Raw genomic sequence first — 27,471 nt, forward strand, 5'->3', positions numbered from 1 at the left:
TACGCATGTTTTTCTCTTTATACACAGCTTGACAGTTAGAACCTTTGTATATTCTTTTTCCCTCATTATTACTATGTTAAATATGTAGTCATTGTTTCGCTGTTCTTTTTCTTGTTGTTCCCCACAAAATCAAACAAAAACAAAAAGAGCTTTGGGTAATAATTTTTGCACAATTACCTTACTAAACTAAACTTAAATGATGGCAAGCACTTGGGGCAATGGTTGCCCTATTAATTTATTTGCCATCAATGTCAGAACATAAGAGACTGCTGGGGCTGCCAATAGCACCAGCTCGCCACTATGCTGATAGATTGATAGAGAGCTAGACAGACAGACAGATAAATATATAGATAGAGACTGCTTGCTGTGCAATACATGGTTTGCAAGGTGGTCGTGCGAGTTATGGATTATGTAACTAAACATAAATTGCTAGTTTCAGTGGGTCTATGTTTTTGATTCACAACCACAACTCAATATGAACTGTGGATTTTTAGCTAGCTATACTTCACGTTAACCTTTGTGTTTTTCTAGTGATTTCTTTTTTTAATGTACAACATGCAACAGTTCCCTGTGCTCAACCCATCTCGGGTAGCTAAAGGGGAGTTGGCCGCAGGCTTGGCCTTTGGACATGCTTTTTGCCTCACCACAGTGGGCAACTAGCCCCCGCGTGCTGCTATTGCTGTCGGCCACAAAATACTTCTTGCACTTGCAGAGCAAGGGTTGAGCCACAAGACCCGACTTATGGCCAGATCTTGTGTGTTTTTTTAATTATTTTTCTACTGTTCCTTGGACACTGGAGCAGATCCATAAACCAGCTGCAGGTCGGAAAAGAGTCCAAAATCCGTTGATAGGTATTCGCAGACCCTTCACTTAGGTTCCCAGGCCTTGAGGAGCTGCTTTGTCAACCAGAAAACCAGCCTCACTGTCCCTGAACCCTGCAGTAAATCTGCCTTTTTTTGTTTCAAATTGTAACATTGGGGCCACCTCACCTGAGCCACTGGGTCAAGGATACTCCCCCTGCATTCTCACTCCTTCATTGTTTTTCTAAATTAAGGAATCAAACCCATGTATTGTAATAAAGTCCATTTTTTGTTCAGATTTGTTGAGCCACTCAGGAAGCTTCATACCTGCAAACCTGGCCTAGGTCTGCAGGCTTGAAATAGTCAATGGGAGAAAAAACTCCCTCTTCTCGTTTAAAATTCAAATTTTTTTAATTTAAATTGGGGTTTGCAGATGGCCCACACTCATTAGTGAACTAAAATTCAGGGCCCGTCTTATACATTGTGCCCCTGGGGCACAAAGGGCATGTGCGCCAAGAATAGTCCCAGCACTCCGTCCATCATCTTGTTGTGTTTGCTGCCTTCGCCCTAAGTAAATGTAAATCCGTATTTGTAAAGCGCGAACTACTCACCCTTATGGGTCTTATGGTGCTGGGAGCTGTTGTGGAAATTAAGTCCGTTATTGCCCAGAGTCACATGGTGCTGAGTTGAGCCCTGTGCTCTGAAGTCAGCTGTCCTGGCTGCTGCACCACACACCTCCACCTCTTTGCTGGGTATGCCCAGACGTGGGTCCCTTAATCGCTGTGCCACTGGATTCAAGATAGCCTGGCTGGTGAGGGATGAAACCCAGAAACCGGTCCCAGGATTCCTGTTTCTGGTCCTGTGAGGACCTGGCCTGGCAGTGCGGGCTGGACTGTATTCATGAGGAACAGGGTCAAGATTGATTTGAATATGGCTGGGACCGAACTGGGGTGGAATAGTGAACAAAAAAATAATTGATTAAACCCAGATCTGCGACTGGGGTGAGTGGTTGAAATGTTGTTTTCAGCACTCCATCCATCATCTTGTTGCATTTGCTACAGAGACCAGCGTGCCTTTAGGAGCCCACTGAAAGTGCACCACAAAAGTTGGCGCACTTTCAGTGCACATCCTAAAGGCAGCCCTATGCGTGGAGAAACACAGAGGGTTGATGTCAGATATCTCCCTGAAGGCTGGTGAAGGTATTCACTACACCCTTCAGCAAAGAGTTCACTAATCCTCCTTAAAAGTGCAGGAGGGTTGCTGCTTGCACACTAAATAATGGAACAGCTTTTGAGAAGCTGCTCTATATTTCACTTGAATGTGCTCCACCCAGGGCAGTGCAAGCCCATGACTGCCCTGGGGTCAGTGCATTCATTCTAATATGGCATACTTTACTTGTTTGCGCAGGACGCCCCTTTTGAAAGGTGCTTCCTAGCTCGAACAATGAAAGTGCACCGCATTCGTAATACGATCGCATTCGTAATACGTAATTCAACAGTTTAACTGAATGGTTGTCTAAATATGGGGCCCATAGAAGTCACTTTTCTAGCAATAATTTCTTGAAAACCCTGAATGAATTTACACCATCAATGATGTCATTTAACATGTCATGCGTGATGTAATATGTGAGACCTTAAGCAGTAAAAACTGACACGCAAATTATGGTTAGCTTACTGAACCATAACTGAAAAATGTCAGTGTTTTCTAGGTTTTGTTCTGTGAACTTAGTTGCACTTTAAATTTGTTTATTTCAGTACATTTTAGAGATTATTGAAGCCTAAATGATGGTGCCGTAAGCAAACATAACCATGATTTCACTTTAACCTTTTGTTTTTTTCAGTGAATATTTTGTTTTTCCAACCATATTCCACATGAACCTGTTTTTTTAGAGCTCAATCTCTGTTCACAGCTAATCCTCACTTAAGTTAGACATTTTGACTGTGCATAGTAGGGAATGGCTACACCTGCGCATAACCTGTAGAAGGCAGCTTACCCATACTGCACATTGGGTTTAGCCATGTGAAGCTGGAAGTGGCTGCAGATCATGACTATAGTCAGGCCCTGTACCCTGGCTGTACTTGTGGTTGCGTAGCCAGACCCTGTTCCTTAACCGCTGTTGTAGCCAAACGCCACTGTGCATGTCCTTCGGACAAACCTTGCCCCCCAACCCTCCATACGTGTCCTGCCTGCTCCCCAGCCATGTGCAGTGAAGGTGGGGCAGGTTCCTGGCATCCAACCTCATCTGCACAACCCTTGTACATTGCACAGCTGGCTTCCAGCCTGTCCCAGCAACCCACTCTTGGCGGGCCCTACCCCCAACTGCACACCGTGTTTGTCCATATATCCATATATATATATATATATATATATATATATAAGTGGTGGGCTGTGCCTCACCATTGACAGGCATCTGACCTTCAGGTGTGCGCAGTAAAGTTGAGCCGCAGGGCCTCGGATTTGTATGGCCATTAGTTTTGCTCAACTGGATTTGCTGCACACAAAACATTTCATAGTACATTTGCTAGACAAAGGAAGTTGGATCTTCCTTAGAAACGTGAGAGAATCTATGCAATTCTTTCTATAATTCTGGAGAAAATATAAAGGTTATTTTCAGAGTCGCCAATGTATTTTGTTTTTTTTCCAAACTTTTTTTTTAATTGTAATCCTCTGTGGTACAGATTCAAACCACCAATTTACCGCATGGGTTTCCCGTCACTTGCATTATAGGTTCACAAAGTAACCATAGATCATACAAACGCCAAAGAAATTTAGTCTTTTACCAATCCCACAAGCAGCAAGAGCCAACCCCTTGGCATGCAAAATGAGGATGGAGCCAGGCCCTGCCCACCAATCCTTGCAAACATCTTACCCCGACTGTGCATGGCTAGTGTGGGTTTGCACACCACCTTCCACGGGTGCTCGATACCCAGTGCTCCTTGCCATCGAGGACACTGAGGGATCAGGCCTTGGGTACGTTTTGAACGACTAATACAGGATTCATGGCTCTGGGACCAAAGCCACAGATTCATATTACAGGCTAACATGCAACAGTGAAGCTTGCCCTCATTTTGCAGCACAAGACTGATGAAGCTTGTTGGTTTTGTGCATTTATGGCTCGATTGGCTCGACTGGCGGGTGGCGTGCTGGAACCTACAGCGGATCTGCGAATACCGAAGTCTGATTTTTTCAAAATTTCTGCTATGAGGAGGTTTCTTTGGGATCCCCCCACAAGTCCCTTAGGGTCTGGATGTGCTCACTGTGCCCCCTTATCTGCCCATTTTCACTGATTTTCAGGATGGGGTGGGACACAGTCCCCATGTCCTGTAATGGCGACCCCAATATTTTTCCCAATACTGTGGCCAGCCAATGAGATTGTTCCAGTACCACAAATCCTCTGTGATTTAAAAGGCCAGATAGTACTAAATGTTAACCTCTTCATGCCTAACCCGCACACTCGTTTAAACAGATTTAGACCAACCAAAGAAAAACACATTCCTTGATTTTCTCGCTAAATTTGGGGTGATTCCGTTCAGCTGTTTTTTTCTGTATCAAAGAGCAAACTATCCTATTGGATTTAGAAGGCATAATGGTAACTCTGGGACCTCTCCATTTTCATGGCCTCTAAAGTGTGCACAGAGGTTTGGGGGACTCTTGGGGCCATATGTATCAACATTCCGTTTTGCGATTCCTAAATAGCGATTTTTATGGAATTGCTATTTAGAAATCGCAAAATGGTATGCATGTAGAAAATCGCTTCTTTTTAGCGATTCCTTAAAATTCCATCATTGCGATTAGCAAATTGCTAATCGCAATTAAGAAATAATTTCCCATTCATTTCTATGGGCCAGGAGGCCCATAGGAATGAAGGGGAAATTGCGAATCGCAATTTGTTGATCTCAAATTGTGAATATTTTCAAGGGTGCAGGGGTGTCTCAAGAACACCCTGCTGCACCCCTGAAAATGACATGTGTGCGCATATGGCGCACATACATGCCCTAAGGGCATGTATGAGCGTCACATGGCACCTTTTGATTTAAAAAAAAATGCTTTTTTAAAAGAATTTGCAACTTACCACCAACTAGAAGTTGGTGGTAATTTGCGATTCCTTAATGGCATTTTGGAATGTTTTTTTCTTGATACATTGCATTTAAGGAATCGCAAAATTTGCAATTCCTTAAATGCAATCGCAAAATAAGAAATGGCAAATTTAGCGATTCCTTATTTTGCACCAAAAATGTTTCATACATACCATTTAGCGGAAAAGGGTTTGCAAACGCCGGAATTCTGCGAATTTCGGCGTTTGCGAACCCATTTTGCCTTGATACATATGGCCCTTGGTTACTTGTTATATAAACGATATTTCAAAGGGCAACTATAAAAACTCATATTTCTCTGTTCGCTGTGAAATATAGAGTCTTTATCCCACTTTATTTTACCCAATAAAAACACCCACTGCAATATTTATGGAGTAACATTTTTCTGTTGCCCGTTTGAGCTCGTTTAGGAAATGGGTGTTAGGTATGATGGTCTTATGTACAGCGCCTGTTTGAAAGTTGCGCAAGCCATTTAAGGTTACATTCTGACAATGTAATCCTAAAACATTCCACTCCAAGTAAAGCCTTTTTATTCTCTTTAGCATGCCATGTAAACCAAATGATATATCTATATTAATACCTAACCTCCTTCCAGGCTTTTTGAATATATCCTTGCTCGTTGCAGAGTCTTTAAGGCGATTGCTCTTTAATCTGGATTTTATTTTTAAGCATGCTGCTTTCAATATCTCAGTGTGATGCGAATTTCCTTTTTATTCCCAAGCCCCTTTTGCTTCCAGCAATTGAAGCCACGTTTAAGAAGAGCTTTGAAATGCTCTATTCATCCTCTGTCGACGGTTTCATTTTCCAGCAGCTAAGGTGCAGAAGTTGGGAGAAAGCTGCCATCACTCAGAGGTTTCTGACAATAGCATGATTCATATATCTCTGACCATCGAATGCTTCGAAATTGACTGGCCCATGAAATGCTGCCTACATTATTAACCAGGTCATATTTCATGTACTGTGATCCATGTCGTGCTTCAGGCCTTGCTGACCATGTGGTGTACTATGATCCGTGTCAAGCTCCATGGCTTGGCAGCTATGCCATATGTCATATGGTACTGTGCATTCCAGGCGCCATTCTTTACTGGCCCTTTGCATGTCCCTTCGTTACTTACAATAGCACGCTATATGTATTACATACACGTAAGGGTAGAGGATGTGGCCTAACAACTAGGGTGGTCGACCTCAAATCTGGGGAGCCGGGCTCGAGTCTCGGCAACGACGCACAACATCCTGTGATTCTAGGCAAATCTCTTAATCTTCTTGTGCCTAACAGAAATCTAAATACGCCCTTGTGTAATGCCGCTGCCCGCGTCCCCCACAGGGGGACATCAGCAGGGCAGCCCCCTTAGTCCCATTAGTCAGAGCCCCTCGCCCTCCGTCAGTCCTTGTAGAGGGGGAGGCTCGGGCAGTTCACCTGCCCCTCCCCCGGCCGGGTGCACCAGTGTCGTGCATCCGGGGGAGGGCGCATTGGGGGCGGGCCGGGTACTTATGCCCCTGCAGCCCAGCATGCGACCTCTTTGTCGGTCGTCTGCCCTATAAAGCTCTGGAAAAAAACTGATTCTGTACATGCCTTATGAAGTCCATGTCCACAATAATCAGTTACATAGGAGCAAAAGGAGCCACATTTGACTTGGTTTGTGGCAGAAAAACATGGATTTAGTTCAAATGGTTTGGACTTGCAAACATCAAGCAGGTGAGGTACACCTCAGGGAATTGACATTAATTTTGGCACATCATTGAGACCGTGTCCATGGTGCTGCAGACATGCGGGTGCTCTTGGATGCAAGAGGGTGTCCATGCCAGAACCGCCTTGAAATATTGCATGAAAGCCTTGGAGCCTGAACTAATGGCAATGCACCGGTCAAGTCAAGTAAACCACATTTCATCCTAAGAAGAGCACTTACCGCTGGGGCAGATGAGGCTGACAGTGAGCCTTTCAATTTCATTGATCTTCTGTGCTGAGATAATGCTCTCTGGGCCAATTTAAACATGCTGTGAATCATCACTCTTTCATAGGACCCTTTTAAGAGCATCTTTATGGGTCTCCTATTTGCTTGTTCTGTCACACATGCCAGGATGTGAAACTCTGAGAGAAATCGACAGACGGTCCTTCCTGACTTTGTATGAAAACCATCAAGAGGTAGATAATATTAAAACTTTATAGAACACATATGAAATCAACAATCTTGCACACCCATTACTTAAAATGTTGAAAAAGGATGCCCCCTAAAGTTGACATCTGGTGTCCAAATTCTAGCTATGGAACTGTATGTTGCCTTTCGGCTGGGTGTACGCTATAGAGATACCCATATACATGCATGCAAACAAAACAGCATGATGCATATCTGAAAACATACATGCATCTGCTGTTTCATAACAGTAAGTAGGATGTGATACAATGGGCCCGATTCACAAAGGTAAACTTAGACGTCTAAGTTTATGAGTTATGGAATACACAAAGAGCATTTACGAGTACTATATCAATGTCCGCACTTGAAGCTTTTACTTGTGTCAAAACTCACACAAATGAATTTCTGCTAAGAAATTGTTCCACACAAACCTTAGTGCGAGAGATTTCTTGGACTGAAAGTGGATTTTACTAAGGTTTTTCACATAAAACATACTTTCAGACTTTCTTTTCTTGAAATGTACATTTTGCATCCTATGCAAAACTGGCAAAGCTTGTGAAGTTTGAAAAAAAGTCCTGAAGTAGAAACACTGTACACCCCTATAAGTGCAAGCAGTAATTCTGTTCCCATTTAGTTCCCAGTTCTTTCAGAAGGTATGATTGTGTAGATTTCTTTAAGGGTCAATTTTACATGCAATAAAAGAAGGGCAACAAAGTAACTGATATCCTCTATTATGTGCTAGATGGATCAACCTAAGAAATTTCTTGTTATTTATCACCTGCAATTTGTTATATTCTTGGAGACTTCAGTGGCAGATGGAGTAAAAATGGATCTCAACAGAGTTATTGGATCCTCCAACTATTTGCTACTAAAAATTCCAAAGACAAAGATGGTTCATACTGGGGGAACCCTCAACGATGTAAATGTATGCCACCTAAGATAACATTATTTTTATGAGACGATTGAAGACTAGGCTTATCCGAAAGATACTACTAAATTTGTGAAGGATACTTAAACTTGTGTCAAAGTGTGTTGCAGCAGATAATTCTTTGGCACCATCCTTGGTAATTGTGCACTTAAGAAATGTACTTACTATAACCTAACATAGGCTCCTGCAAGCATTTCTTCAAGAACTGATGGTATTTGACTTTACCAATGTCTTTGACATTTAGAATATACAAAAGATAAATCATTAGAGGCATCAGAGGTTGTGAGGATGTTATGACATTGATATATTTACTGGGCTGCTATGAGATTTGACAAACTCCCATTGGTGTTGAATGTTACTTCCATCTTTTCCCAATTTACATTCTGATCATTCATTGCCCCGAAGAGTCAATCCGATGTTGCTTGTCTGATAACACCAAAGAACTCACCCACTGGGGTCACTGGAGTCACCATTTCATGTGATATGCAAATCACTCAAGAACAGCCTTTGCAATTACACCTCCACCAATGGCACCTCCTCCAATTGATATTTCATAACTTGACTGAAGGTTTTTTTGGTTCATTTCATATAAAAGTTGTCTGAGGTCCTCTGTCTTGCTATACATGAAAAATCTATGAGTGGAAATAATAACAATTATAGGGTCATTAAGAGTTTTATTAAGTTGGAGAATTGCCATTAATTGGCATTTTAGCTGCCCCAGAACATTTGCACTTCCACTGCCTTATTTACAGGTGCGGGGGGCTGCAAGGCTTCCATTGGCGGGACCATCCCTAGAGGAGACCCTTGACCTAGCATCCGATTGCCTACCGGCATGCCAGGCGGTCCCACAGCCCCAGGCAGGGAAATCAAACAATGACTCGCGATACACAGGGAGTAATTTCACTATTGTTTAGGGCTGTTCATTTTTCAAAAACAGACTCTAGGTTGGCAAACTCTTCTGTCTTCCGAGCAACTTCCACAATTGTGGCGGCTTGAAGGCAGTGAGATAACGGCAGGCTGTCCTCTGCCGGTGTCCTAGTGGAGTCTAGGTCAAAACCGATACTCAACTTGCAGGCTGACATGCTACTTTGCAAGCCCAAAATGGGCCTTCAAGTCTGTGTCTAGGATTGAGTTCGGGTAAATTATTTCAGAGTAATTTCATATTTTCTATACAACACTTTGCCTAATAAATATTCTTCACACTTAGGAGAAACTATAATGATTTTTTTGTGTTACATTATTTAGTTTTTTTTAAATGTAAATAAAATCCAGAAAATCACATCATAGAAGTATCCACCAACTGAGCTCAAATACTTACATTTACAAAGATTTTAAAATATTTATTCTAAAAAGACTAATGTTAATGAAAACCTTTTGTTGAAGAACAATGTCAGGAGCCTACTGTTGTGGGGCAAGATTGTGGCACTTATCTCTGATGCTAATCCACCACCTGCCTGACTGAAGAAAAGTCGTGCAAGCAGACTGGTAACATCCACGTTTGTTCTCAGCCCAGGAAAAATGGGGTTAAGGAGGAAAGCAAGTGACAGAGAAAAACACTAGTGTTGGTTCCACCATTCTGGTCTTTTATCAGTGCATATTCAACTCTCAACCCCAGGTCAATACTATGGTTCTCAAGAGTAGTACTCTTAAATGAAGCACAGATAACATATATTAAGATATTCTCACAAATATGTGAGCTTGTTGGTAACTACATAGAAACAATGCGCTCTTACCTGATGATTAAATAATGGGGCAGTTGACAACCTAAGAGAGTACCGGAAACCCTGCCCAGACTCAGATTTTGAGAATAAGCAAAAAGTAGTAAACATACTCAAAAGTGTAAATAACTCAAAAGTATAAGTTACCTTTGTGAATCAAGCACATAATGCTGATGAATCCGGTAACTCCTGTTAAATGATGGATTTGCAATTTGCATAATTATACTTAAGAACATGTTATTGTCCTGAAATTAATTGCAAATTACACAAATTTCACACACCCCCATTAATGATGTGATTGTTAAGGGTGAGCATTCTCTAACACAATTAATTTAATTACAGTTTTGTTCAAACAATCAGTTTTCACACCGATACTTTTATTTCCTATAATTCCTGAAATTACATATTTTATTTGTCTTAATTGCATGCCCCCTCACTCATTTGCTTTACAAAAGTGATGTTATGTATGATATATATATATACTTTGTGTTTTAATTTTGCAAAACAAGGAATGATTTCTTGTTTTAGTAGTCTTTAAACTAAAATAAATTTACTAGGAACATGAAAGCCGTTCAAAGTTTATTTCAGTAATAAATGCAAGTCCGCTGTCAAAAAAGGACCGCGTATGCCGTTGAAATAAGTGTGCTCGAGCAAGACTCAATGGCATAACTTAAATCTTGTTCATATCCTTTTTTCACACTTCATCACGACAAAAGTCACCCAAATCTTCCGAAAAGAAACAGAAAGAGGGTACAATGGTTCAGCCTAATTGTGTTTGCATGTATCCTCACATGCACAATCACAAAGATGCACACACATTTGGTAAAGTTGCCAACCAGACCTTTCGAGGGTTGGCGAGGAACACATTTCTGTATGTAGAATTAACACTGTTGTTTGAGCAGGGTACCTGATCACACCTAGTGCCAGATGTAGGTAAATAGTATTTACCGATTCTAAAATACCGAATTTTACCGATTCGGTATTTTAGAATCGGTAAATGCTAGGTAGCAAAAAATTCTGTAAAAATTACAGAATCGGTAAGATTCGGTATTTACAGAATCGGCATTTACCGATTCGGTAATTCCCATTCATTCCTATGGGCCTGGAATCCCATAAGAATGAATGGCAATTTCCGAATCGGTAAATATTGAGTCAATAAAATGGGGGACACATTCAAGGGTGCAAGGGTGTCACTTTGACACCCTGTTGCACCCATGAATCGTGCTTGTGTGCAGATGTGGCACACATACATGCCCTGCATGTATGTCTGCCACATGGCACAGTTGAAAATGCACTGATTAGCATTTTCAAAGGTATTCCTTATTTACTGCCAATTTAGTTGGTGGTAAATAACGAATCCCAAAATGGGAAAAGCACTCATTAAACTGATAAGAACAGATACTACACTTGATCTTGGCCAAAAGGCCGAGAAGCGATTGGGAAAAGCACTCATTTGAGTGCTCCCTACCTACATCCCAAATGCCCAATACCGGTCAGTAACGGCCGAAATTCGGTAATTTCGGCCATTACCGACCGGTATTGGGCCACCTACATCTGGCACCTAGAGGTTATTTTCAGTGGTATCTCTGTTTGGATGGGTGTATTACCTGGTTTCACATGTTCTCACTTTTCAAGTTTTAGGTGTATGTGCTGTGTGGGTAAGGGACTGGGATAGACTATGTGGGAAAAGGGTAAGAGCTTTTGATCAGTGGATACATTGGCGTTTCTGTGTCAGTTTGCCAGGGACAAGAGTTTCCAAAGCTCTTACTCCACTCTGCGGTGCCTTTCTGCTTTGAGGGGAGAAAGAAGTCTTAAAGCCAATGTCCCATAGCCAGGTGTACACACATCCGAATTGGATCACAAAGAATGCTTGTAAGAATAGATAAAGTCCACAAGCAAAATGACTGAGCCCTCACCATTTGAGTTTGGAGAAAGTTTTGTTGCAGATTTATTTGGAAAGGTAATGGGTTAACTTATGGGTGATCTCAGGGCAGCCAGTGATCATATGACCCAAGCTGACTGCCTGCCTGATTAGCCAATAAGGGCCAGGAATACAAAACATCTGTTCCTGAACAAAGGGAGTTCACCCCATATCTGGGTCTCATAGTCCAGGAACAGAACTCATGCGCATAGGTGGAGCATTACCAGGCAAGGCACCAGTAGCTTAGTCTTACAACTGCCCATGGAAATAATGGGGCACTGTTATTTTCATCCCGGGGCCATGCCAATATGACTCCTCGGGTATTGGCATGAAGCCCCTATGGGCTCTTTCTTGTGGGTGCTTTTCGCATCAACGTCTTTTAGATCGACCTGTAAGTCAACATGAAACACATAATAAGAGAAAATAAGCCAGTACAATTCTTGCATTACATTGGGAATCACCAACATTTTAATAAGGGCAAGTGTTAGGGTGAGTTTAACTGGAGAGGATCTCTTAATGAGGATAAAGCTTGGACCCACTGGATATTTATTGAAAGACCCTCTCCCTGGAAGTGACATAATTGGAGTCATGTAGCTTTGCTCCCCCAACCCCATCACGCCATGAAGGGGAAGAAGCAAATGGTGAAGGTGTCCAACCTGAAAGGGGAATTCTGCACTAAACTACTGCTTGTCCATGTTGTTGCCCTGGTGCAACGCAGGCAGCTGTATATGTTTTATGTAAGGTTATGTGGTTAGAGCTTGTTGAGTTACAGCTTGAGTATCCCAGTGTGGAAACAAAGGGGCATGATGTTTTTTCCTGTCAGTTCTTTGGTTTGTCATTGGTGCATACCGAAGAATAGATGTTTGTTGGACCTGGATCTGTCTCTACGGTCAGCCTAATGTTTTGCTTTTTTCCATCCATTTTTGAAGAATTTGTTTTTGTTGTTTTGTTGGCCTTAGAACTCTGTGCACTTTACTACAGCTAACCAGCACTAAAATGCTTGGGTTCACTCCCCTCAACATGATATAATTGGCATAGATCCAATTCACATATTTAATTTACTTATGAGTCTCTTGTAGAGTGGTATACCATATACCCAGGGCCTGTAAATTAAATGCTTCTAGTGGTCCTGCTGCACTTATTGTGCCACTCACTTAACTTGCCCCTTAAAAAATGTTCTATACCTGCTATTGCAGCCTGAAGGCAGTTTTACAAAAGCTATTTGACTTGGCAAAATTACTCCTTTGCCAAGCCTTAAACACCCCCAAGGCAGGCCCTAGATAGCAAATAGGACAGGGCGCATTGGAATTAAAAGGTTGGGCATGTCCTCTGAAGTTTTATATGTCCTAGTAGTGAAACACTCCTAAAATTCTTTTTTTACTACTGTGAGTCCTACCTGTCCCATAGGATAACATTGGATGGGCTTATTCCATTTAATATGTGTTAACTTTTGATTGGAGACAGATAGGCATTTCATGTTTGTTATCTATGAAATTGTAGTTAGAAATCCTCTTTAATGGTAAAGTTGAATTCTAAATTACAATTTTGAAATTGTAACTTTGGAAAGTTGCCATTTTCTTGCTATTTGGTGCTTGTAGCCTATTCTAGGTCACATGACTGGGCGTAGTGACTGGGTGTAGTTGGACTTTGTTAATTCCTCCATGACAGTCACACAATAGAGAGATGGGTGGCTGAGCTGGGCATAGCCCCACTTGCAACTAAATAGGTTGTGCCCTGCCTTCACACAAAGTTCTTGTCATCACTGCTTTGTTCATGCATGCAGCTTGGAGCCAGGGTAGGGAAGTCAGGAAACGTCAACGACTTCGAAGGGAATCCTCTAGAAACTTCTCCTACCTCAAAGAAGGCACCATGAATAAAGAGACTTGCAGACCCACTCTTCAGTTCAGTTTCTGGACCTGCTGAAGAACTCTCAGCTGCCAGCCTGTTGCTACTGTGGTTTCCACAAGACTGCTTTGCTGCACCTGGCAGGACTTTGATGCCTGGAGCCAGTTTTGAAACCTCAGAGGCCAGTCCTGCTGCTGGAGCCCTGTTTCAGCACTCAAACCCAGGGCTACTAAAGTGACTCCAAGGACTAGTTTTCTGGCCTCCTATTCAGAACCAAAGGGACATAACAGTGCCCATCATCATGAACCCACACCTGGACCCAGCCTCAGTGAGTCCTAAACCCTCAAGTTGTGCCCCTACAGTCCTAGACCCTAAGTGGTAGTGGTAAAAGTTCCCAGATAGGCAAATTAGTGGTCCCTGCAGGGTGCGCACGTGTGCACCGTAACTTCTCCGAGTGCACAATCATGAGTGTGAAGTGTGCATGCTTTACATATCACACGCAAGACTGTTCGCATAATTTTATTCCATAAAAAGGGAGTAGCACCAACAAAAGAGCAGCTTCGGTGATCTCATGTGAAGAAGCAGGCCACCTTGAAAGATGGGAGAAGCAGTTATGAATTCCTCTTCCACAGCCCTGCCTGGGGGTTGCAGAGAGTCACAAAGAGGTAGCAAGTGGCTCTCGTACAGGCCGCTTGCTGCCTAGGTAGCAGGAGCGGTGTGAACATCAGCGGTGTCTCTGATGAATGTATTTTTTTAGGTCCTTGCACTAATTAGTATTACTTGGCGTCCAAGGGCATGGTGTGCGGTTTGCTTCATTCAATTGTTCGACTGAGTATAACTTGTACTAATCTTTCCTTTAAAGTCTGCTATAGACATTGGTAATGTTTAACAGCGGATAGGTAATGCCGCAGAGATTGCTTCTGCTATTCTTGGCCTACTATTCCACTTCTGGGGTGATAATTAAAAAGATAAAGATGAGCCAGCTAGCTTACTCTTCTTGCATCAGTGCCCATGCCCCTCTGTCTCTGCAATTTTAGTCCTTGTACACACTGAGCCCTGAAATGTGTGCCATCTAAATCATGCAGCAAACATCACCTAACATATGATGCAGTCCCTTCAAAATATAAAAAATGTACCTTTCTTTAGCATGCAGAAGTTTGAAAAGAATATGGTACATTAAAGCATTTCACTACAAAAGTGAGTTTTTAAATGTGAACGTAGAAGCATTCTTGCCTCTCCCTCACCCTGGCAACGTGTTTGTGAACTGAGAGGAAAATAATTTGTCATATGCACCCTGTATGTGGCCCACATTCTTATAAATAGAGCAACATTATAGCAGTCAAGGCTGGCGCCACTAGAGAGTGGTGATGCGGGCAAATGTGTGGTGGGTGGGGGACACACTAAATAAAGAAAATAAGAAATATTGAAAAAAATACTTACCTGCTCGAACATCCTCCGGGCTCTGGTCCGTTTGTCATCTTGTCATTTTCTCTACCAGCGCGGGACCCTCAACAACTCCCCTAACCAATTCTGCATGAGAGCAGCACCAGGGTTGGAGGGGCGGCCTCTCTCGCCGCTCCCAAGGACACTGGAGCCCTGCAATTGCTCAAATCCAGCTGTCTTAAGACAGCTGGGTTAGAGCTTTCAAAGTGTGCATGTCTGGTTAGCAATTAAAAGATGGCCGGCTAAAGGGACATGCGCACTTTGAAAAGTGATCAGGCAGCACACCCTCCTCCCTGCTGCTACCATGAAGCAAGCCTCGCCCCATCCTGACACTCGGTTCGGGAGGGGGCATTTTTGGGAATATTGGTTAGTGGGGTGACTCTTCTGCACTGAAACGGAGCAACCGCATCTGCATTACTGTCTATTAAATCAAACAAAATGGCTGCCTCGTATTCCGAACTAACCTATTTGAAAGTGCTTTATATGCGATAATGAAGAAAATGGAGGATTGCTGTAATGCAATATTTGCCTAATGTCACACTGTTTGGTTAAGGGGGAGGACAGGAATAATCTCAGCTTTTTAGGTCTCCCTTTCAAAAAACCAGTCAATAAACGAGTATCTTTTATTCTCTCCCTTTATCCTAATTTGTTAATGCTTTGTTTTTAACTCTTCATGCATAATTTTCACATTGCTTATAAACCACTGGAGAGACAGGCGTGCTGTGCAGGTTAAACCAATTTATTGAATGCTAATAAGGAAACATGTGAGAACATACCTCTTAGGCCTAAACTACAACCCCATGTACCTATCACATGCATTGTTGGTTTCTTGGCACACATAACATTGGCTGTAGTGCACAGACACCTTAAACTGCTGCACACAGGAAAATATTTAGAGGGAACATTTCTTGGGACTAAACACTTTTGGGGTAAAAACTGATCTAAGAACTGATGGAAGACTGGGGCCAACCTGCTCGTCTATCTGCCCACAGTGCATTGCCGGTTGGCCTGACTTTGAGGTAGCTTCTGCTAGGTTCTTCTACTCAGCAACAAATCCTGTGAAGCCGTCCTTGCTGGAGATTTTTGACTTCCAATAAAGAGACTAATTCCAAATGTAGAAATGTTCTCTCCATCTTCGTCCGGCAGCTCGCTGATGATGATGCCTCCTCCAGAGACCCCACCTGCAGCTTGGCCCTGCTGAACTTTACCTTCTCACAAATGTTTCTCCAAACCTTCATTCACCGACCGGGCCCAATCCACTTCTTGTATCTGACCCATGGTCCATCGTGGTCACCCATATTTTTCAACTTTGACCCGGTCTCGCATGACTAGATGTCCACGGTTGGCGCTTTGATCTTTTAGCACTAAATTTAGCAAAAAACTTTAACATTTCATAACTCTAGTTCTACTGATTGGATTTGGGGCGTTTTGGTGTCAAATAATTTATTAAATTTTACTCTAGTTTTCTAAATTGGTGTGAGATTTTTGTTGTGTTGTGTTTTCACTTTATTATTGTTTGTGTGCAGCATAAATACTTTATACATTGCCTCTTAAGTTAAGCCTGATTATTTTTGTGCCAAACTACCAGAGTGTTAGGCACTGGTTGATTTAATGAAATTTTGTGGTTCACCATGACAGGGATTGTGGCTGGTGCTTGAACAGGGGTCACCCCTCCACCATTCAACCAACAACTACAGTTTTCACATTATTGAACATTATATTGGAAGAAGCCCTTATGTTCCAAATATCCAATATTACCATGATGTGTATGTGGCTTGAGTCTGCAGTTGGAAAGATACCCTGGTAATGCTGATTATGCCTTTTTATGAGTCTTTATCGTGTTCATATTGAATGGTGTGTCTCCGTGCTTGTGTGCAACCCGGTTGCTGTGTGAATGTATTGACTTAGATGCATCTACTGCTTTCTTAATATAGTTTAAAGTGAGAGGTGTTGAACTTGTCTTCCTCTGTGTTTCTTGTCATGCCATGTATTTCTTGTTTTCCCACAAGATGTTGATGTATTTTACCTTATCTTCTTTTTTGTCTTCCCTGTCTCTTCTCCTTGGCCTGGAATGTGTGATGCATGGTAGAATGTTGAATGTGCCATGTGCCACTGAGTGGAAGACTGGCCCTTGGAACTAGCGACAGAAGAACACAATAGAATATATTATTTTTACCTTCATACGCTCTATGTACAATGCCTAATTTGTGTAAAAAATCATATATGTGCTGGGGAATTGTTTTTTTGGAAGTCCACCACTGGCACTTCATCGAATACACAGGCTGTCTAGTCTCAATTTCAGTGTGAGTTCCTTCTTTCACTATCTTACACTTTCAATCTTTTTAGGTCTCACCTAGACAGCACATGCACTGTCTGTCGAGGCATGCTCTATCTACTGTATGGGCTTTCAGCATGCCCATCCATTTTCATTTGTTTGTTCATGTGCCTTTTGACATTTCTTTCGTTGGTGAAAAGTTTACATTTGTCCCTCCTTTTACTTTTATGGGCATGCCATGGAGACTGGCCCAGTTACATTGATCATTTCATTATTGCCCATATATGTTAGTTTCGGCGCACTACGCACTACTTTTGCCTGGGCTTGTTTGGCTTTCCAAATACGCTCAGCTGATGACTGCAAATCATGTCCTTATCTTGTTTTCCACTTTCTTTCGTTTCACAAGCACTTTTTCAGCCAAGGCTATGTTGTTTTTCATCCTAGAACATTTTTGGTTTTATTAGTTCAAATGTATAAACCTTAAATAATATACTTATTTAATGGAAGTGTAGCTGGAGACGATTGCTGACAGTAGGATCAACCTAATTACAATTGACAGCGTGATTATTTGGATACGATTAAAGAGGGTACACATGTTGGTATTGCTCCATTTTATGAAATTGAAAGCAGCTTTAAGTTGCGCGCTCTCAAATTGGGATGCTTTCTTTTAGGTTTCAATTGTTGATGAAATAAAGCCAATATCAAGAGATGCCTCTCCGTGCTCTCCTGTATGTAATGCCAGGTTACTTAACAATATATCCTGCAAGTAGACAGTACAACACCACCTCAGCCCCACCTCAGCATCAGTGCAGCACCACTTCACTACCGGTCAGCGTGACTCAGCACAACTTCAGCATCACCACCGGAGCATGACTCAGCAGCACCTGAGAACCACCACAACAGCACAGCATCACCTCAGCATCACTCAGCCCCAGCACAGCACCACCTCAACACCAGTGCAGCACCACCTCAGCACATGTACACCATCTCAGCACCAGCACAACACCTCCTATGCACCAGTGCAGCATCACCTCACTACCAGCGCAGCACTACCTCGGAATCAGTGCAACACTACCACCTCAGCATCAGCGCAGCACCATCACAGCATCACTCAGCACCATCACATTATCAATCAGCACCAGTGCAGCACCTCGTCAGCATCACTCAACACCACCACAGCACCACCTCAGCATCAGTGCACCACCACCAGCGCAGCACCAAATCAGCACCAGCCCAGCCTTACCACAACATAAGGGCACCACCTCAGCAGCAGTGCAGCACAAACTCAGCAGCACATCAACACCAATACAGCATTACTTCAGCATTAGTGCACCACTACCCTAGCACCAGTGCAGCATCACCTGTGCACCAGTGGTGCACCAACTCAGCATCACTCAACACCACCTGAGCACCAGCACAGCATCATCTGAGCACCACCTCCACACAAGCACACCCCTACCTCAGCACCACCTCAGTATCACTCATCACCTCAGCACCAGTGCAGCACCACCTCACCACCAGCACAGCATCAGTGCAACACCACCTCAGCATCAGCACGGCACCACCTCAGCATCAGCACAGCACCACTTGAGCACCAGCATAGCACCACCTCAGCACAGCACCACCTCATCACTGCACCACCACTGCTGCACCACCTCAAATTCAGCACAGCACCATCTCAGCACGGCACCACCTCCGCATGAGTGCACCACCACCAGAGCAGCACCACCGCAGCACCAACGCAGCATCACTTTAGCATCAGGGCAACTCCACCTCAGCATCAGTGCAGCATCACCTTAGCAAGCAACAACTCAGCATCACTCAGCACCACATGAGCACCAGCGCAGCACCACCTCAGCACCAGTACAGCACCACCTCAACATCAACACAGCACCATCTCAACATTAGCACAGCACCACCTTCGCATCAGTGGAGCCCCACCTCAGCACCTGAGCAAACCCATCAGTGCAGCACAAACGCAACACCACTTCAGCATTAGCGCAGCATAACCTCAGCACTACCTCAGTATCAGTCTGCACCCCATGAGTACCACCTCCGCACAAGCACACCACCCCCTGAGTATCATTCAGCACCACCTCAGCACCAGTGCAGCACCACCTCAGCACCAGCACAGCACCTGAGCACCACAACATGACCACCTCAGCATCAGCAAAGCACCATATCAACATCAGCACAGCACCACCTCCTTATCAGTGCACCACTACCAGTGCACCTCCAACTCAGCATCAGCGTGACATCACCTCTGCAGGAGCGAAGCACCAACTCAGCACCTGCGCAGCACCACCACAACATCAGCACACCACCATCTCAGCAACAGCATCAGCACCACCTCCACATCAGGGTACCCCCACCAGCACAGCCCCACCTCAGCACAGCCCCACCACAGCATCAGTGCAGCACCACCTCTGCACTAGCACAACACTGCCTCACAGCAGCTCAGCACCAGCACAGTACCTCTTCAGCATCAGCCCAGCACCACCTCAGCACCAGTGCAGCATGCCTCAGTAGCAACTCAGCACCAATGTAGCACCTCTTCAGCATTAGCACAGAACCACCTCAGCACTAGTGCAGTACCACCTCAGCACCAGTGTAGCACCAACTCAGCATCACTCAGCATCACCTGAGCACAGCACCACATGTTCACCACGAAAGCATCACTCAGCATCACCTCAGTATCCCTCAGCACCACCTGAGCACCACCTCCGCTCAAGCACTTCACCACATGAGCACCACCTCAGTATCACTGAGCACCACCTCTGCTCAAGCACTTCACGACCTGAGCGCCACCTCAGTATCCCTCAGCACCACATGGTCACCACATCCACACAAGCACATCCCCACCTCAGTATCACTCAGCGCCACTTCAGCACCAGTGCAGCACCACCTCAGCATGGTCACAGCATGAGCGAAGTACCACCTGAGCATTAGAGGAGCACCAGTACTCAGCACAGCAGCACCTTAGCATCAACACAGCACCATCTCAGCACAGCACCACCTCCTTATCAGTGCACTGCCACCAGTGTAGCAACAACTCAGCACCACCTCAGCACCAGTACAGCACCACCTCAACATCAACACAGTAACATCTCGACATCAGCACAGCACCACCTCTGCATCAGTGCAGCCCCACCTCAGCACCTGCGCAAACCCACCAGTGCAGCATCAACACAACACCACATCAGCATTAGCGCAGTACTGCCTCAGCACCAGTGCAGCACCAATACAGCATCACTCAGCATTACCTGCGCACCAGCACAGCACCACCGGAAAACCACCAAAGCATCACTTACCACCAACTCAGCATCACTCAGCACCCCTAGGAGTCACTCAACAACGCCTGAGCGCCACCTCTGCATAATCACACCACCACTTCACCATCACCTCAGTATCGTTCAATACCACCTCAGCACCAGTGCAGCACCACCTCAGCCCCAGCACCAGCACAGCACCACCTCAGCATCAGTGCTGCACCTCCTCAACACCAAAGCAGCACCACCTCAGCATCAGTGCAGATTCTACTCAGCACAGCACCAACTCAGCATCACTCAGCACCAACTGAGCACCAGTTCAGCACCACCTGAGCACCAGTGCAGTGCAGCCATCTCAGCACGACTCAGCACCACCTCAGCATCGCTCAGCACCACCTTAGCACAGCACCACCTCCTCATCAGTGCACCACCACCAGTGACAGACCAACTAGGCATCAACTAGGCGCCACCTCAGCACCTACGCAGCACCACCTCAGCATCATCACAGCACCACTTCAACATCAGCAGAGCACCATCTCAGAATTGGCACAGCACCTCCCCCTCGTCAGTGCACCACCACCAGTGCAGCCCTGCATCAGCACCAGCACAGCACCTTCTCAGCATCAGCTCAGCATCACCTCAGCATAGAAGCAACTCAGCATCACTCAGCACCACCTGAACACCAGCTCAACACAATCTGAGCTCCAACGCAGCAGCACCACCTTAGCATAACATAGCACCACCACAGCATGACTCAGAAACAGCACTCAGCATCAGCAAAGCACCATATCAACATCAGACAAGCACCACCTCCTTATCAGTGCACCCCTACCAGTGCAACACCAACTCTGCATCAGCGAAGCACCACTTCAGCACCTATGCAGCACCACCTCAACACATCACCATCTCAGCAACAGCATCACCTCCACATCAGTGCACCACCACCAGCACAGCCCCACCTCAGCACGAGCACAGCCCCACCACAGCATCAGTGAGCACCACCTCTGCACTAGCACAGCACTGCCTCACAGCAACTCAGCACCAGTAGAGTACCTCTTCAGCATCAGTACAGCACTGCCTAAGTAGCAACTCAGCACCAATGTAGCACCTCTACAGCATTAGCAAAGAACCACCTCAGCGCTAGTGCAGTGCCACCTCAGCACCAGTGCAGCACCAACTCAGCATCACTCAGCACCACGTATTTACCACGAAAGCATCACCAGGCATCACTCAGCACCACCTCTGCTCAAACACTTCACCACATGAGGACCACCTCAGTATCACTGTGCGCCACCTCAGCATGACTCAGCACCACCTCAGAATGACTCAGCACCACCTCAGTATCACTCAGAACCACCTCAGCACAAGCACACCACCACCTCAGTATCAGTCAGCACCACCTGAGCACCACCTTCACACAAGCACACCACCACTTCAGTATCATTCAGTGCCACCTCAGCACCAGCACAGCATCAGCGCACCACCATCTGAGCAACAGCACAGCACCACCTCAGCATCAGCAAAGCACCATATCAACATCAGCACAGCACCACCTCCTTATCAGTGCACCACCACCAGTGCAGCACCAACTCAGCATCAGCGCAACATCATCTCAGCACCCGCGAAGCACCACCTCAGCACCCGTGAATAACCACCTCAACATCAGCACAGCACCACCTCCACATCAGGCACAACCACCAGCACTGCCCCACCTCAGCACCAGCACATCCCCACCACAGCATCAGTGCAGCACCACCTCAGCACTAGCACAGCGCTAACTCACAGCAACTCAGCACCAGCACAGTACCTCTACATCATTAGCACAGAACCACCTCAGCACCAGTGCAGCATCACCTCTCCACCAGTGAAGCATCAACTCAGCATCACTCAGCCCCACCTCAGCACCAGCACAACCCCACCTCAGCAACAATTCAGGACCATTGAAGCACCACTTCAGCATCAACACAGCACCACCTCAGCATCAGCGCACAGCACATACTCAGTACCACCTGAGCACCGGCTCAGCAGCACCATCACCTCAGAATGACTCAGCACCACCACAGCTTGGCTCAGCGCCACCTCAATATCACTCAGCATCACCTGAGCACAGCGCAGGGCCATCACCTCAGCATGACTCTGCCCCACCTCAGCATGGCTCAGCACCACCTCAGTATCACTCAGAACCACCTCAGCACAAGCACACCACCGCCTCAGCACCACCTCGGAATCAGTCAGCACCACCTGAGCACCACCTCTGCAGAAGCACACCACCACCTCAGTTTCATTCAGTGCCACCTCAGCACCAGTGCAGCACCACCTCAGCACCAGCACAGCATCAGCGCACCACCATCTGAGCATCAGCGCAGCACCACCTGCGCATCAGCGCAGCTCCACCTCCGCATCAGCACAGAATATCAACATCAGCACAGCACCATCTCCCCTTCAGTGCACCAGCACAACCCCACCTCAGCACCAGAACAGCCCCACCACAGCATCAGTGCAGCTCCACCTCAGCACTAGCACAGCGCCACCTCACAGCAACTCAGCACCATCACAGTACCTCTTCAGCATCAGTACAGCACTGCCTAAGTAGCAACTCAGCACCAATGTAGCACCTCTACAGCATTAGCAAAGAACCACCTCAGCGCTAGTGCAGTGCCACCTCAGCACCAGTGCAGCACCAACTCAGCATCACTCAGCACCACGTATTTACCACGAAAGCATCACTCAGCATCACTCAGCACCACCTCTGCTCAAACACTTCACCACATGAGGACCACCTCAGTATCACTGTGCGCCACCTCAGCATGACTCAGCACCACCTCAGAATGTCTCAGCACCACCTCAGTATCACTCAGAACCACCTCAGCACAAGCACACCACCACCTCAGTATCAGTCAGCACCACCTGAGCACCACCTTCACACAAGCACACCACCACTTCAGTATCATTCAGTGCCACCTCAGCACCAACACAGCATCAGCGCACCACCATCTGAGCAACAGCACAGCACCACCTCAGCATCAGCAAAGCACCATATCAACATCAGCACAGCACCACCTCCTTATCAGTGCACCACCACCAGTGCAGCACCAACTCAGCATCAGCGCAACATCATCTCAGCACCCACGAAGCACCACCTCAGCACCCGTGAATAACCACCTCAACATCAGCACAGCACCACCTCCACATCAGGCACAACCACCAGCACTGCCCCACCTCAGCACCAGCACATCCCCACCACAGCATCAGTGCAGCACCACCTCAGCACTAGCACAGCGCTAACTCACAGCAACTCAGCACCAGCACAGTACCTCTACATCATTAGCACAGAACCACCTCAGCACCAGTGCAGCATCACCTCTCCACCAGTGAAGCATCAACTCAGCATCACTCAGCCCCACCTCAGCACCAGCACAACCCCACCTCAGCTACAATTCAGGACCATTGAAGCACCACTTCAGCATCAACACAGCACCACCTCAGCACCAGCGCAGCACCAACTCAGCATCACTCAGCACCACGTATTTACCACGAAAGCATCACTCAGCATCACCTCAGTATCACTCAGCACCACCTCTGCTCAAACACTTCACCACATGAGCACCACCTCAGTATCACTGTGCGCCACCTCAGCATGACTCAGCACCACCTCAGAATGACTCAGCACCACCTCAGTATCACTCAGAACCACTCAGCACAAGCACACCACCACCTCAGTATCAGTCAGCACCACCTGAGCACCACCTTCACACAAGCACACCACCACTTCAGTATCATTCAGTGCCACCTCAGCACCAGCACAGCATCAGCGCACCACCATCTGAGCAACAGCACAGCACCACCTCAGCATCAGCAAAGCACCATATCAACATCAGCACAGCACCACCTCCTTATCAGTGCACCACCACCAGTGCAGCACCAACTCAGCATCAGCGCAACATCATCTCAGCACCCGCGAAGCACCACCTCAGCACCCGTGAATAACCACCTCAACATCAGCACAGCACCACCTCCACATCAGGCACAACCACCAGCACTGCCCCACCTCAGCACCAGCACATCCTCACCACAGCATCAGTGCAGCACCACCTCAGCACTAGCACAGCGCTAACTCACAGCAACTCAGCACCAGCACAGTACCTCTACATCATTAGCACAGAACCACCTCAGCACCAGTGCAGCATCACCTCTCCACCAGTGAAGCATCAACTCAGCATCACTCAGCCCCACCTCAGCACCAGCACAACCCCACCTCAGCAACAATTCAGGACCATTGAAGCACCACTTCAGCATCAACACAGCACCACCTCAGCATCAGCGCACAGCACATACTCAGTACCACCTGAGCACCGGCTCAGCAGCACCATCACCTCAGAATGACTCAGCACCACCACAGCATGGCTCAGCGCCACCTCAATATCACTCAGCATCACCTGAGCACAGCGCAGGGCCATCACCTCAGCATGACTCTGCCCCACCTCAGCATGGCTCAGCACCACCTCAGTATCACTCAGAACCACCTCAGCACAAGCACACCACTGCCTCAGCACCACCTCGGAATCAGTCAGCACCACCTGAGCACCACCTCTGCAGAAGCACACCACCACCTCAGTTTCATTCAGTGCCACCTCAGCACCAGTGCAGCACCACCTCAGCACCATCTGAGCATCAGCGCACCACCATCTGAGCATCAGCGCAGCACCACCTGCGCATCAGCGCAGCTCCACCTCCGCATCAGCACAGAATATCAACATCAGCACAGCACCATCTCCCCTTCAGTGCACCAGCACAACCCCACCTCAGCACCAGAACAGCCCCACCACAGCATCAGTGCAGCTCCACCTCAGCACTAGCATAGCGCCACCTCACAGCAACTCAGCACCATCACAGTACCTCTTCAGCATTAGCACAGAACCACCTCAGCACCAGTGCAGCATCACCTCTGCACCAGTGAAGCACCAACTCAGCATCACTCAGCACCAGCTGAGCACCAGCACAGCACCACTTGAGCACCACCAAAGCATCACCTCAGTATCACTCAGCACCACCTCAGCACCACCTCCGCACAAGCACACCACCACCTCAGCACCACCTCAGTATCAGTCAGCGCCACATCAGCACCAGTGCAGCACCACCTCAGCATGGTCACAGCATCAGTGAAGCACCACATGAGCATTTGCGCAGCACCACCTCAGCATCAGAACAGCAACATCTCAGCATCAGCACAGCACCACCTCCTTATCAGTACACTGTTACCAGTGCAGCACCAACTCAGCATCAGCACAGCACCACCTCAGTATCGGCACAGCACCACCTCTGCATCAGTGCACCACCACCAGCACTGACCCACCTCAGCACCAGCAGAACCCCACCTCAGCAACAATTCAGGACCAATGCAGCACCAACACAGCACCACCTCAGAATTAGAACATCATCACCTCAGCACAACACCAACCCAGTACCACCTGAGCACCAGCGCAGCACCATCACCACAGCATGTCTCATCACACCTCAGCATGATGCAGCACCACCTCAGCATCACTCAGCACCAAATCAATATCACTCAGCATCACCTGAGCACCAGCAGAGCACCATCACCTCAGCATCACTCAGCACCACCTCAAAATCACTCAGCATCACCTGAGCGCCACCACAGAACCACCTCAGCCTCAGCACAGCACCACCTCCTCATTGGTGCACCACCACCAGTTCAACACCACTTCAGCATCAGCACAGCAACCCCTCGACACCAGCACAGCATCACATCAGCACCAGCATGCACCACCTCAACATCAGCGCAGCACCATCTCAGCATCAGCGCAGCACCACCTTCGCACCAGTGTGCCTCCACAATTGCAGCCCCACCTCCGCACCAGCACAGCCCCACTTCAACAGCAATTCAGCACACACACAGAACTAATTCAGCTTCAGTGCAGCACCACCTCAGCATCATTTAAGCATCACTTCAGCACAGCACCAACTCAGCATCACTCAGCGTCACCTGAGCATCAGCTCAGACCCACCTAGCACCAGCGCAGCCCACCTGAGCACCACAGCAGCACTCAGGCCCACCTCAGTATCACTCAGCATCACTTAGGCATAACCTTCGCACTAGCAAAGCATCACCTCAGCACCACCGCTGCATTACTCAGCACAACCTGAGTATCATTCAGTGTCACCTGAGCATCGCCTCTGCACCAGCACACCATTACTCAGCACCACCTCCGTATCACTCAGCACCTTCTCAGTGTGCACTAGGAATCTGGCATCATTTGATTCTCCCCTAGTGTGTATCCGCTGCTTGTGTTGTAATTCAGGTACTATTTCCCAACCTTCACCCTCCTGTTGTTTATGTCCCTCCATAACAAAAACAGCTATAACAAACAAGCCATAGAACAGGCAGGAAGAAGTTGGCAGCATTACAAAGACAAAAAAACTAGAAGTCATTTTTTATGTTAATCATTTTTTTAATTGGTTAGTTCAGTTGTGCATAATGTCTTCTTGGTTATAAATAAGGTAACAAAAATGCTTATAACACTTTTCTATTATAACTTTTCAACATGCTGAAAAGCAGCCACACTGCTTTACAACATAGTTTAAAGACATTGGCAAAAACCCGCTTCCCCTGCTTGGGCGGGTGGACTGGTGTGCACAGCAAGAAAGGCCGATCTACAAGGTCCGGGTTGTCTCTTGAAGCATGGTTGAGTATGGGGGAAGTAGCTGGGACAATTACCTTGCGGCCACGCCCATCGATAAGTCTGTTGGTGTTTCCTTTGTACTAAGATATCATGCAACTTCATGACCTGTACCATGGTTAAATGCTGTATCACTTTCGACTGAACCAATGTGTGTGTCTTGTACTTTCTGTGAAAAACTTCATTAAAGTCTGTTTATCAAAGAAAAAGACACTGGCAAAGCCAATAGCTCTGGCTAAACACTTATAAGGTCCCAAAGGCGAAACCTTTTGGCTATGCTAATGCTTGTTTTCTCTCATACTCTGGTGTCTAGTTCATCACTTTGCCTGTATTTTCCAATCTTTCTCT

At 46.4% G+C, this 27,471-nt stretch overlaps 1 protein-coding gene and 1 pseudogene across 4 annotated transcripts in view; one reads left to right on the forward strand and one right to left on the reverse strand.

Annotated features, from left to right (window-relative positions):
* The window catches only part of CARD11 (caspase recruitment domain family member 11), a 663,926-nt gene that overhangs the window by 439,148 nt on the left and 197,307 nt on the right, over positions 1 to 27,471 (forward strand). The window lies entirely within an intron of this gene.
* LOC147684829 (U2 spliceosomal RNA) lies at positions 10,903 to 11,109 on the reverse strand (annotated as a pseudogene).

The sequence above is a fragment of the Lissotriton vulgaris genome, chromosome 10 (genome assembly GCF_964263255.1).
Source record: "Lissotriton vulgaris chromosome 10, aLisVul1.2, whole genome shotgun sequence".
Classification (NCBI taxonomy): domain Eukaryota; kingdom Metazoa; phylum Chordata; class Amphibia; order Caudata; family Salamandridae; genus Lissotriton; species Lissotriton vulgaris.